This window comes from Euprymna scolopes, chromosome 14 (genome assembly GCF_053919585.1).
Source record: "Euprymna scolopes isolate OS-2025 chromosome 14, ASM5391958v1, whole genome shotgun sequence".
NCBI lineage: Eukaryota > Metazoa > Mollusca > Cephalopoda > Sepiida > Sepiolidae > Euprymna > Euprymna scolopes.
The window spans coordinates 6,716,676-6,730,623 of NC_136495.1; the positions used below are offsets into that span (position 1 = coordinate 6,716,676).

At 36.2% G+C, this 13,948-nt stretch overlaps 1 protein-coding gene across 3 annotated transcripts in view; it reads right to left on the minus strand.

Annotated features, from left to right (window-relative positions):
- LOC145292856 (ankyrin repeat and MYND domain-containing protein 1-like) overlaps window positions 1-13,948 on the minus strand; it is a 143,447-nt gene that overhangs the window by 48,693 nt on the left and 80,806 nt on the right. The window lies entirely within an intron of this gene.

Consider the following 13,948-nt stretch of genomic DNA (forward strand, 5'->3'; position numbering starts at 1 on the left):
TACACGTGGTCCTTCCCGTCAATGTCTTCAAGAATTCTACTAAAAAAGATATCAGGGGAAACGAATATCAACAATAATCATCTGATTTATATGAAATAAACGATCAAGATCCAAACCAGCTTCGAAATCTAGTAGGGGTCTCTTTCCCACAGAAGAGACGTTGTGAGCTTGTCTCTGCTTTACCACTATTTTCATGGCAAGTGCTTGACTGAGCTCCAATCTATGGTTCCCCCCTTGCAAAACTTTCACAAAAAAACCACTCGACTAGCTACAACCACTATATACGATTTTCCCCACTTTCTATCTGTGTCTAAATCTAAACACAGATTCCGTGAACAAAGCTTCTTTTCCAAAACTGCCCGTCTGTGGAACACTGTTCCGCTAGTCTGCTTCTCAGTTGAATACAACATAGAAGCCTTTAAATCCAATGTAAACAAGTTCTTGTTAAGCCGTCCCCACAAATAATCAAATTCTATTTAATTTACATCATTAGCTCCCACCTCACATTCATTAGCTCTTATTTTCGAGTGAGGTTCGGGCCTTAATAACTGGTGATTCCCAAGTAAAAATAAAAACTAATGCTCAAACAGCAGGCCAGCTTCTGATGAGAAGCATTAGGCTCCGAAATACCATAGTATAAAGAGTTTTCACTAACCCAACACCCCTAATTGATGCATGTCCTTATCAGGTAAATAAATCTATGTATATATTACTATATAGTTTTTATACCTTCATTTTCTCTCTTTATTGAGTGCTATATAAGTTTCAAATCAATTTGTAGAGGTTTGATTTTATTCTCTCCCTTTGACTCCCCCCATATATATATATATATATATATATATATATATATATATATATATATATATATATATATATATATATATATATATTAAGTAATGTGATTTATAATTTAAAAATTTTTTAAATTTTTAAAATTTAAAAATCAAAATTTAATTAAATTAAAAATCAGTTTCATAAGAAGGAACAACAACAAAGTCAATTATCTGTACGATCGTTTCGGAAATCCGTGCTTTTTATTTGTGGTATACATGAAGTCACGTAAAACAATTATACATAGTTTTTTTGGTAAGCACGGTCTCCTCATCAGCAAATTTAGGAGGATTTCTATTGAATTGAAAAGACACCAAAAATAAACCTAGCATTAAAAGTAAGGCAGATGAATCTGAAAAATTGAAGTAAAAGGTTTGGATTTAAAATTTATAAGAAAATTAATAAGAAAATTGGTATAGGTTAGAGATAGAAATGAGTAGAAAAAATATATTTTTTTTTTGAATTTACATAATAAATTTGATTTAAAAATATATAGATATATAATTACCTTTTGGTTTTTCTTTTTTTGAAATCAGGAACTGTATTTAAAGTAGTCATTTAGATGTTTGCTATAGCTTTTTATTTTATTGAATGATGAATTTTAAAAGGGCGACGCTCGTGCAGTAAATTGTTTCCGTTAGCGTATTTTGATTTAAAGACGCTACAGTTAATATCTATAGAGAGAGAGTATTTATTTTGCAAGTTTTTAAGGGGAGATATATATGAATTGTAATTGTAGTTTTAAACAAATTGTTGTAGAGGTATTGTAAACAAAGATATACGTATAATCGTATGTATGAATTTTATGAAATGTGTACAAGGAAAAAAGGAAAAGATTCCAATAATATTAATGAAAGAAAAATAAGATATGTTTTTCACTCTACTTCTGAGGCATAAATATAAATCTTTTCCTTTTTTCCTTGTACACACTTTTTTGTAAATTATTCCATGGATTTCTGCCTTTGGATTATTATGGACCATCTTCTTCCAATTTCGGGATTTCCTTTGATTTTACTTGTACAAATGGAAATTCTTTTAACTTTCTTGAAGTTATACATTTGGATTTTACCGTCACTGGATTTTTTATCTTCCACTAGACTATCCATTCATGTGTAATCACCTTTTTCTTCACTATATTCCCTCTGCTTCACTTTTTTTGTTTTCAAGTAAGATCTTTGACTTACTTTTTGTTTCATCAAATACTTTTGCATGCAAAATCCGATCCCGCATTTTGCTAATTCCTACCCTCTGATGAGAAGGAAAGTATTTCTTCGAAACTCCACGGATTAAGGACTATCCACTTATCTAGTGTTTCCTTTTCGGATTAAATATGTTTTTAACTCATTTTATTTTATTAACTGTTTACTCATATTATAAACTCTATTTCCTATTTGGTTTTATCGAGCTTTTACATCTGGCTGAGATAATTTTATAAATATTAATTCTTTAATATTTATAATATACTTTAATTTTACCATCTTGGATCATTTTGGTAAATTTAAGTGTAATTTTTATTTTATATATATATATATATATATATATATATATATATATATATATATATATATATATATATATACACACACACACACATATATATATATGTATATGTATATATATATATATATATATATATATATATATATGCTTTGAGAAAAATAGAAAAACCGAATGAAATTATTAAAATAATCAACGTTTCGTCCTTATTTCAGAGGACATCTTCAGGATAATGTAAGTAAAAAGGCAAGAAAAGAAAAAGTCATAGATCATACGAAAAAGAAAACAGCTTTTGAATCCTACCCATGTCGGGAAGGACAAACATATGTGTGCGTATGGGAAGGTTGGGTTGTTCGATGTCTATATATACACTTTTAAAAATGCGTTAAAATAAATATGTACATTTTTTTTTTCCTGTAAACTTATTCATTTTGTTGAAATATTTAAGGAAAAACAGTTAGCCAGGATCTGTTTTGATATTTTGTTCTTTGATTATTATTTTCCCTATGCTAGGGGTTAAATGGTAGAAGCCTTTTCTTTGCATAATAGTATTAGTATTTAATATTAGTGCTGATTCTAAAAGTCTTCTTTTAGCTCTATCTATCACGTATTTAATAATTTTCGCTTGATCTAAATTAAATGAGTGATCGTGTTCTGCACAATGGCAAAAGAGTGCATTTAGGGCGTTACCATTCCTTATATCTCTTCTGTTCTCGTTAAGTCTTAATTTCAATTTTCGTTGTGTTTCACCTATGTACGCTTGTTGACAGTTGTTACATGGGATGGAATATATACCGGCATCGGATGTGAGGGTTTTGGGAGAGTGCTTGGTAGTTTTTAATGTCTGTTTTATTGTTGAGGAAGTTGTTTGTATCAAGTGAAAACCAAGTTTATTAAGAGTGTCGTAGATTTTTGTATTTTTGGTGTGGGTGGGAATGAAAAGATGTCTGTTTAATAGTGAGGTATTTGTTTTATTTTTCTGTGTGTTTATGTTATAGTGTATTTTCGTAGCTTTTTTCTTTGCGTAAGAAATGAAATAGGATGGATACTGTAGTTTTCTTAAAACATTCGTAATATATTGAAATTCATCATTAAGATATTGGGGACTGCATATTCTAAAGGCACGCAAGAAAAAACCAATAATCATGCCAGTCTTTATTTTATCATTGTGGTGCGTAATGAATATAATCGTTTTTGTGTGTGGTCTTTCTATGTACTTTGAAACTCAGATCGGTTTCTGATCTGATGAGGAGTATGTCTAGAAAAGCTAGGGAGTGGTCTTGTTCGGATTCATGTGTAAATTTTATAGATGGTTCCACTAAATTTAATTTATTTCTAATTTGTTCTATTTGTGTGTTTTTAGGGAGAAAAATAAGAATGTCATCTATATATCTAAAATATGTGGAGGTTTTAGGGAAAAAAAATGTACATATTTATTTTAACGCATTTTTAAAAGTGTATATATAGACATCGAACAACCCAACCTTCCCATACGCACACATATGTAAGGACGAAACGTTATTTTAATAATTTCATTCGGTTTTTCTATTTTTCTCAAAGCATAACGTCAACTACCGCTGGTATTTTTACATTCCTTATACATATATATATATATATATATATATATATATATATATATATATATATATATATATATATATATATATATATATATATATATATATATTCAAATTTGTTGATTAATAAAAAATATTTTTAAAAAAAGATTTTATAAAACACCCACACAGCCACACCCACACAGCCACACCCACACATCCCCCCCCCACACATATGTTTTAATCAACTTCTTATATACTTTTAACCTCCCATCACTTGATACAATTTATTGTACATTTTACTTTTCACTTCCTACTTCCATTTTTGCCCTTACTCACTTCCACCTCATCAACATCTGAAGATGATTCGAATCGTAAGCCCTCTATGGAACTTTCATCAATATTTTCGATTTTAATATAAAAAGTTTATATGGAAAATCGAAAAAAAAAAAAGAATCATAAAGCAAAGTATGTCCGTTGTATTCAATAATGTCTGCTTGATTATATATATATATATATATATATATATATATATATATATATATATATATCGACTGGTTTAATATGATAGAAAGTAAAAAACGAAAAGGAAATGACCTAATTTTAATGTTTTTTAAACAACTAGTAAGAATTAAAAAAAGAGTGCAATTTAATTGAAGGCATTTTAAGTGTGTGTGTGTGTGTGTGTGTGTGTGTGTGTGTGTGTGTGTGTGTGTGTGTGTGTGTGTGTGTGTGTGTTCATTTGTCTGTGTGTTTGCAAATCAAACAAGAGCAAACAGCGTTTGCTGTCCACACTGCCAGACTAAACGTTCAGGATCTAGACTTGTCAGCATTTTTGACCACACAAAACAAATCAGTTCAAACAAGACAAAAGATGACAGAACTGTTTTTATATATCATCATCATAATTACCACCACCACCACCACCACCACCACCACCACCACCACCACCATCATCATCATCATCATCATCATCATCATCATCATCATCAAAAAATACCAAAAAAGTGTTTTGCACAAAATGATCTCTTCAAATGGAAGTAAGATAGTAATATTAGTATTGATAACCTGCTTACCATGTGGAAAATTTTAACGACACGACTAAGAGAACAAATTTACTACTCCCTTAATAATGGTGGATTACTTTCTGAGGAACAGAAAGAATGCCAAAAAGGGAAAAAGTGACACATGATATACAATATATAGAACAAAAGATCATGAAGGTGGTAAAAAGTAGAATAAAGAACACAGCCATGGCATGGATCGTCACAAGTAAATGCATGATACGATCCCTCAGGCATGGATAATAGAATGTTTGAGCTGATGGACAAAATACCAGACAAGATTATCAATTTGATTGAAAATGCAATGAGAACATGAAGACATGACTGAGATAAAAATACAAAGAAGTATCTTCCAAGGAGATTCCCTATTACCACTACTGTCCATTATAGACATGATACTTCTTTAACAATATACCAAGGAAATGATAAGCTGGACACAAAGTTACTGATACAGACGAAAGAATGAACCACCTAATGTATATCCATCCATAGCCTTGAGCCCCTGGAGGGGCATAGGTTGTCCACAACTTTGTAGATGCTTTTGTAGTGAGGAGTTCTTTATTCGGGGCATGGGTATTGGCCACACATCCAACCTTCTCAGAAGGTACATACAGCACCTTGCCTTCCCAAATGGTCACCGATCTGGTACTGGCCAGGCTCAACATTGCTTAACTTTGGTGATCTGGCGAGAACCGGTGTGTCAATGTGATTCTGCCATACACTTAATGTATATAATGTATATGGATGACCTGAAACTTTTTGCAAGAAGCAAAAAGGAACTAGAGATGCTTATAAACACAACCAGTGTCTGCAGACAGGATATCCGAATGGAATTGGAAATGGAAAAGTGTGCACTGTTAGTTATAAGAAGGAGAAAGCTGAAGACAGAAGAGGGTATGAAACTACCCAACGAAGGGGAGATAAGAACACTAAGAAACATAACACATACAAATATTTGTGAGTTCTAAACAATAAAAGGCATAAGCACATGGGCACTGGGCAGTATCACTCGTAAGATATTCCGGGTGGTTCATAGGCTGAACCAAAGAACTGAGGCATCTTGACCAAATGGTCAGGAAACTTATGACCATACACAACGCACTACATTAAAAGGATGATGCTGACCAACTCTACATGAAACGGAAAGATGGCGGAAGAGGACAGGTTAATATAGAAAACTGTGTAAATAACACATAAAAGAAAAAGAATTGGAAAATACAAAACATAGAAAGGCTAATCATTGCAGCAAGAGACACTGTAAAAATGAACAAGACAGAACAGAGAGGCAAGGGAGACGACAAGAAAAGAAGAATAGGAGGAGAAGCAGCTACATGGACATTTCATAAGGATGACAAAAGATGAAACTCATGAAGACACCTTGACATGGCTATGAAATGGGCACCTAAACAGGGAAAATCAGCTGCACAAAATAGAAACAACTATATCAAAGCTAAGATTGACAAAACACAAGAAAACAACAAATGTAGACTCTGTAAACAAAGAGATGAAATGGTAAACTACATCATAAGTGAATGCATCAAACTAGCCACAAAAGAATATAAGAACAGACACAATCAGATGGGGACGGTGGTACATTGGGAACTATGCATTTTGAATAACCAGATAAATGGTACAAACACAAACAAGTAACAATACTTGAAAACATAAATCATAAAATTCTCTGGAACATGGAGGTATAAATAGATCAATCTATTCAAGCAAGGAAACCAGATATCATAATAGTTAATAAGAAGGAAAAATCTTGCTAGATCGTAAATTTTACCACCCCAGTACTTCACATGGTTTATATCAAGGAGATAGAGAAAGCTAAGCAAATGGAATTGGCCAGAGAACTGAAAGAGATCTGGAACCTGAAGAAATTCTAGATAACGCTAATAATTGTAGGAGCACTAGAAGCAATCCCGGAAAACTTTTTAAAAACATGGGAGGAATTGCAATCAGGGAGAAGGCTGAGAAGATACAATAGATATTAATAATGAAAATAGGGATCACCTTTTCTCTTCCCTGCAACCACTTTCCAACAGAAGAAACGTGGCGAGCCTGTCTTTGCTCTATCATCATTTTTATGGGAAGTGCTAGTCTGAGCTCCAATCTATGGTTCCTCCTTGTCAAACTTTCACAAAAAACACTCGTTTAGCTGAAACCACTACCAATAATTTCCACCACTCTTTATCTATGCCTAAACCTAAACGAAGACTTCATGAACAAAGCTTCTTTCCCAGAACTGCACACCTGTCGAACTGTCTTTCGTTTCCCTGCTTTCCAACTGACTATAATATGATTGTCTTCAAGTCCAAGGTAAACAAATTCTTGACTAGCTGTCCCCTTACCCAATCTAATTTACCAAATTTCCACTACTAACGATTACTATGATATTGTCCCATTGACTACTGTACAATCTTTAACCCTTATCCTAGGGTGGCCTCTAGGCCTTGATAAGTTGTGACTCCTTTATAAAAACTAAACACAAAAGAAACAGCTAAAATTTCCAGGAAGATCCTAGAATGTAGAGGCCAACTCACATAAACTGTGAACATTAATGGGTAACTAGGATGCTGCAATAAAACAAAAACAGATCAGAGGAAATAAAAAAAAACTGAAACCGCAAAATACTATTGTGTTATGGATTCCATGAGATGAATAACGCGATTAGTGCGGGATGGTATTAAGTGCGATGTGGTTCAAAAAGTTCAGATTTATCAAACCCAACGACACTACTCTGACTTGTTATGGGCGTATTGGCTTGCAGGTGCATCCGGTCAGAGATCATTCACACACACCACATTTTCAAATATAAAAAATTGGGGCACACATGCATTTTCTAGACAGTCCACCGTCTATAGTTTGACAGTTTAGAGTTAATGGGGAATCGCAGAGAATTCTTGAGTAAGACTAGAATCTTGATTCAAGATGAGAAAGCGAAAAAAGAAGAAAAAAATATGAATCGATTCAGTGATGCAGCGACCCTGTCAACGATGGAATCCAAACAAAAACTTTTCCAAACAATAAAATCGAGTCGTGTTTTTTGAAGAGCAGGGGGGGGGGGAGCACTGACCAAGAATGAAAAAAAGGTACCGATCTTGAGATCTTCTTATATGTGACACACACACACACACACATGACTGTTACACATATGAGCACACACAGAAGACAGATGGTCACGGCCATGTCACAATTATATAGACATCACATACACAAGAATATATACACCTCATCTTATCCCCCCCCACACACACACATAGGTACATAACACTATGCCCTGAAAGCGTGGACTGAAAGAACTGGGACCTTGGGGAAGCTTTTTTCTATCTAAATCCCAAAGAATATCAATGGCTGATACCAGTTAGAAATCAATGGTAAGCGGCTGTTGAGATAATGTGAAGGTACCTGTGCTGGTTATCGAGAGAGATAAAAGACACTGGAAATCTGGTGAGATTTATTGTTATTCAGATTCCCTAAACACATACTTAAATCATTCGTTGACATCTATGCTGATGACACGACCATCTACGGCAACATATCAAAGGCTTTAAATGATAAAGTTCTCTCTGATTCTATCTCCTCTGATCTCGAGCGTGTGGTTCAGTGGGGGAAGACGTAGCTGGTTACCTTTAATGCATCCAAAACCAAACTCCTATCCTTACATCATCAATGCTCTGATCCCCATCTGGCATCAATTGGGATGGATGGCTCTCGTCTGAGAGAGGCCCCGTGTTTTGACAAGCTTTGGGGTTTGACCTTTACTCCTGATCTGAAATGGAACACATACATCAAGTCTGTTGCCAAGGTCGCTGGAAAGATGGTGGGATCCTTCTACCGTTCCAGAAGATATCTCACTACTGATGCAATTCTCTATCTATATAAAAGCCAAGTATGTCCAAGGATGGAATACTGCTGCCATATCTGGGCAGGAGCTGCTAAATACAGCCTATCCTGCCTTGACAGAGTGCAAAATAGACTTTGTGGCTTAGTGGAGGATGCCGTTTTCTCTACCCTGCAACCCCTCTCCCAAAGAAGAGACGTTGCGAGCCTATCCTTGTTTTATCGTTATTTACAACGGCAGGTGCTCGTCTGAGCTCCAATCCCTGGTCCCCCCTCGCCAATCTTTCACAAAAAACACCCGTCTAGCTGAATCCACTGTGAAAATTTCCCCCACTCTATATCTGTGCCTAAATCAAAATGCGGATTCCATGAACAAAGCTTCTTTCTTAGAACTGCACGCCTGTGGAACTCTGTTCCGTCTGCCTGCTTCCCTCCGGACTACAACTTGGATGTCTTCAAGTCTAATGTTAACAAATTCCTAATGAACCGCCCCCTTAAGTAAACATTCCATCAAATCTCAACACTAACGTAATGTACTTGCAATAACCCTTATCCCTGAGTGGCTTCCGGGCCTTGATAAGTGGTGATCACTGTGTAAAAAAAAAAAAAAAAAAAAAATGTTTGTATGTATGTATGTATGTATCTATGTATGTATGCCTAAAACTTTCAACAGAGGTGACACATTTTCACGAGATTGGTATCGTTTTGAAGCTTGACCCTTCTGAGGATAAATATCGAAAAATTGACTAAAAACATTATTTCCTTCACCCTAAACTGGACAATTTTCTACAAGGAGGGGATCGCTTTTTTCGCCGATATTTTCGAAAGTCATCCCCTCTTTTCAATTGACTAGCCTTAATTCAAACCTTCTCCACTTCTGGCAATGGATGCAACGGCAAAGACGTCACGTTTTTTTCCACCGTTCTTTCCCTCTTTCGCGGTACGTGCCTACCTACTACTATTTTTCGGTGTTTTTTTTTTCTTTTGCTCAACACACACCTCCAAACACCCGGGCAACTCCCCGACATTGCCAAGCATAAAAGTGTAACATACTTCTATTAATACTTCTATCTCTTTACTTCTCTTTATTTGTTTTTCTTTTCCCCCACTCCCGTTTTACTCTTTCCCAATTCCTAATCCTCTCCTCCTCCACCCAGCCCATTCCTCTTTTTATGTAACAGGTTCCTCTAAAAATGAGTCATTTTTTTTCTTTTCCAATTAATACATAATAACACTGAAAAACAGACTTCCCCTCTCGAACGAAATATGGCCCAGTTGACCGGTAGAGAATGAATAAAGTTTTCTAAATTTTACATATTATGCATCCGAGGCACGTCAAGAAAATATCAAGTTTATAGGGGTTTGTTTTGTATGTTTTTAACTTGGAGTCACCACTTATCAAGGACTAAAGGTCACTCGAGGATAAGGGTTAATGAATGTATGGTGGTAGTATAGCAATACTTTGTAGTGTTAATTGGGTAGAATTTGATTATTTATGAGAACGGCTCAGCAACAATTTGTTTACATTGGCTTTGAAGGCTACTATGTTGTATTCAACCGGGAAGCAGGCCAGTGGAACAGTGTTCTACAGGCGGGCAGTTCTGGGAAAGAAGCTTTATTTATGGAATCTGTGTTTAGTTTTGGGTACAGATAGAGTCGGGGAAATCGTATATAGTGGTTGTAGTTAGTCGAGTGTTTTTTTTACGTTTAGCTGGACATACAAACACACATACCTACAGACAACTGCCCTTTGTATAATAAAGGATATTGTTAAATATAATTTCTTATTTTGACATTGATTGATAATCATGTTTTCACAAAGATGGTTACAAAGTCAAAGAATTTCATTAAATACATTATGACGTAGTAATAGATTATCTCTCCTTCCCCCCCCCTCTCTCTCTCCTTTTTAATTATCTGCATCATTCCATTAAAAAGTCAAAAGATTTTACAAAATCAGAATACAGTGTGATGTCAGAATTCTCTTCCTTTTCACTCTTTTCTTCTTCCTCTTTTTTCTTTTCCTCTTTCTCTTATTACCGTCTCTCTCTTTCCTTCGTTCCTCTCAATCATTTACATTATTCCATGACAAAGTCAAAGATTTGCACAAAGTCAAATACAGTGTGACGTCATAATAAACTCTCTTTTTTACCGCTTATCAAGACGCGAAGGCCATTCGAGGATAATAGTTAATGAATGTAAGTTGATAGTTTATGGCTATGGGCTATGACAACAGCATATTCTTTTCATTGTTTTGACTCTCGAGTATATATCCGACACAGTTAATCAACCAAAAAAAATACACGATTAAACCCGGTTCTCCAACTTCCAACGTAGACCTCTACTACCATGTCTCCTTCTCCAACATCAGGGGTCTACGTTCTAACCTTCCAGAGGTTGAAACCCAATTACAGGAGACTAAACCAGACCTTTTATTTTTAAGTGAAACTGGCATTGGACAGGCTATTTCCCTAGAAGAGTTCGCAATTAAAGGATACTCTAACTTAACCTCTAAATCTGACCCCCAAGATCGCCATGGGCATGGAATATGTGCCTATATTAAAGATAGCTTTCCATGTGGTAGGGACATCTCCAGGGAAGATCCTAACTTACCCTATATGTGCTTCCGGGTTGCTTTAGCTCACACTACGGCATTTTTATTTACTCTCTATCGCCCCCACAACAGCGGATTTACTATATTTAAAAGCATATCTGAGAAAATTGACCAAGTCCTATCTGCTTATCCTTCAGCTAACATTCACGTATGTGGAGACTTCAATGTTCACAACGTCGAATGGTTGACCCACTCAAACAAGACCGATGATGAGGGGAGGTTCTGTCATGATTTCTCCATTGCCTATGACCTCACTCAGATTGTTCAGGAACCCACCCGTGTGCCCAACAATGACGGCCAGTATGCGAGCCTACTAGACCTTTTTCTCACAACTTGCCCTGAACTATGTTCAGTTTCTGTTCTGTCGCCTCTTGGATCTTCCGACCACTCTGTTGTATCAATTAAGATAAAAATGAAATGTAATAAGTTCCCAGACGTACCTCTCCATCGTACAGTATATCGATACACTAAGGCTGACTGGGATAGCTTCCGTACATTTATAACTGATCTACCTCTGCATTCCATATTTAAAAAGGATGTGTCCTCTATAGTATTAGACCTGACGGAATGGTTAATTGTAGGTATTGATCGTTTCATACCCTCGAAAAAGTTTCAGCAAAAACCTAACAGCCAGCCATGGTTCTCTCCAGAATGTGCTGCTGCCATTGCGCACAGAAATCACTTTTTCCACTGTTTCCAACGTAATAGATGTATGGAAACTAAAGCCGCTTTCAGGACTGCCAGCAACCATTGTAAGAAGGTAATAAAGAGCGCAAGATGGTTGTATGCTCAATCTGTTAAGTCCAAAGTAGCTGAGCAGCGGCTTGGTTCCCACCAGTTTTGGCAAATAGCAAACAGAATTCTGAACAGAAGCGTGTGCTCCATCCCAACTATCATCAATGGACCTGAGGTAATCTCGTCAGCATCAGACAAAGCCAAACTCTTTGTCAAGAACTTTGCAGCTAATTCTACCTTTTGCGATCAAGGCCGCCAACCCCCAATATTTCCTCCTGTATCTGAAAACACACTATGTGATATACGTATATCTGTACATGATGTTGCCAAGCTAATCAAAAACCTTGATTCCAGTAAAGCAACTGGCCCGGACGGTATTCCAATTATAGTACTCAAAAAACTTCAACCTGAACTAGCGCCCATACTTACAAAACTATTTAAACGTTGTCTTAAGGAGAATAGTTTCCCATCTCCCTGGAAAATTTCATCAGTATGCCCTGTATTTAAGAATTCAGGTGATCGCTCATCCCCCTCTCAGTACAGGCCAATAAGTCTCCTGCGCGTCATGAGTAAGTTGCTGGAATCTGTGTTAAATACAGAAGTAATCAACCATCTCAACAAAAATAACCTTCTTAGTGACACTCAATATGGTTTCCGTTCTGCTAGATCTACAGCAGATGTGCTTACAGTTATATCTCATAGGATTAGCAAATCTCTCGACGGAGGCAACCTTTCTAGGGCAATTGCTCTTGACATATCTAAGGCCTTTGATAGGGTATGGCATAAAGGTTTACTTCATAAGATCTCTAGCTATGGTATAGCTGGAAATGTCTTCTCAATTATTAAATCATTTCTTTCTGATAGGTTCATAAGAGTAGTAGTTGAGGGGCAAAAATCAGAAGCCCACAGTATTAATGCCGGTGTCCCTCAGGGGTCCATCCTGGGCCCAACTCTTTTCCTGATCTACATTAATGATCTTCCAAATCACATCCTTACATCATTTGTAGACATTTATGCTGACGACACTACCATTTATGGTAGCACATCTAAGACAGTAAACGACCAAGTTCTCTCCAATTCTCTCTCCTCTGATCTTGAGCATGTAGTACAATGGGGAAAGGAGTGGCTGGTTACTTTTAATGCATCTAAAACCAAGCTTCTCTCTTTACATCATCAACATTCTGATCCCCATCTGGCATCAATTGAAATGAATGGCTCTCGTCTTCAGGAGGCCTCAAGTTTTGACAAGTTTCTGGGCTTGACCATTACTCCTGATCTTAAATGGAACACGTACATCAAATCTGTTGCCAAGGCCGCTGGAAAAATGGTGGGATCTTTCTATCGATCCAGTAGATATCTCACTGCTGATGCAATTCTCTATATAAGAGCCAGGTACGTCCAAGGATGGAATACTGTTGCCACATCTGGGCAGGAGCTGCTAGAAAGGACTTGTCCTGCCTTGATAGAGTTCAAAATAGACTTTGTAGCCTCGTAGGAGATGTCCTTTTCTCTTCCTTGCAACCTCTATCTCACAGAAGAGATGTTGCGAGTTTGTCTCTGATGTATCGTTATTTTCATGGAAAGTGTTCGACTGAGCTTCAATCTATGGTCCCCCCTCGCAAAACTTTCACAAGAAACACTCGTCTAGCTGTAAACACTATCAATAATTCCCCCCACTCTTTATCTGTGCCTAAACCTAAACGTAGATTCCATGAACAAAGCTTTTTTTGTTAGAACTGCACGCCTGTGGAATTGTCTTCCGTTTTCCTGCTTTCCGGCTGACTACAATATGGTTGTCTTCAAGTCTA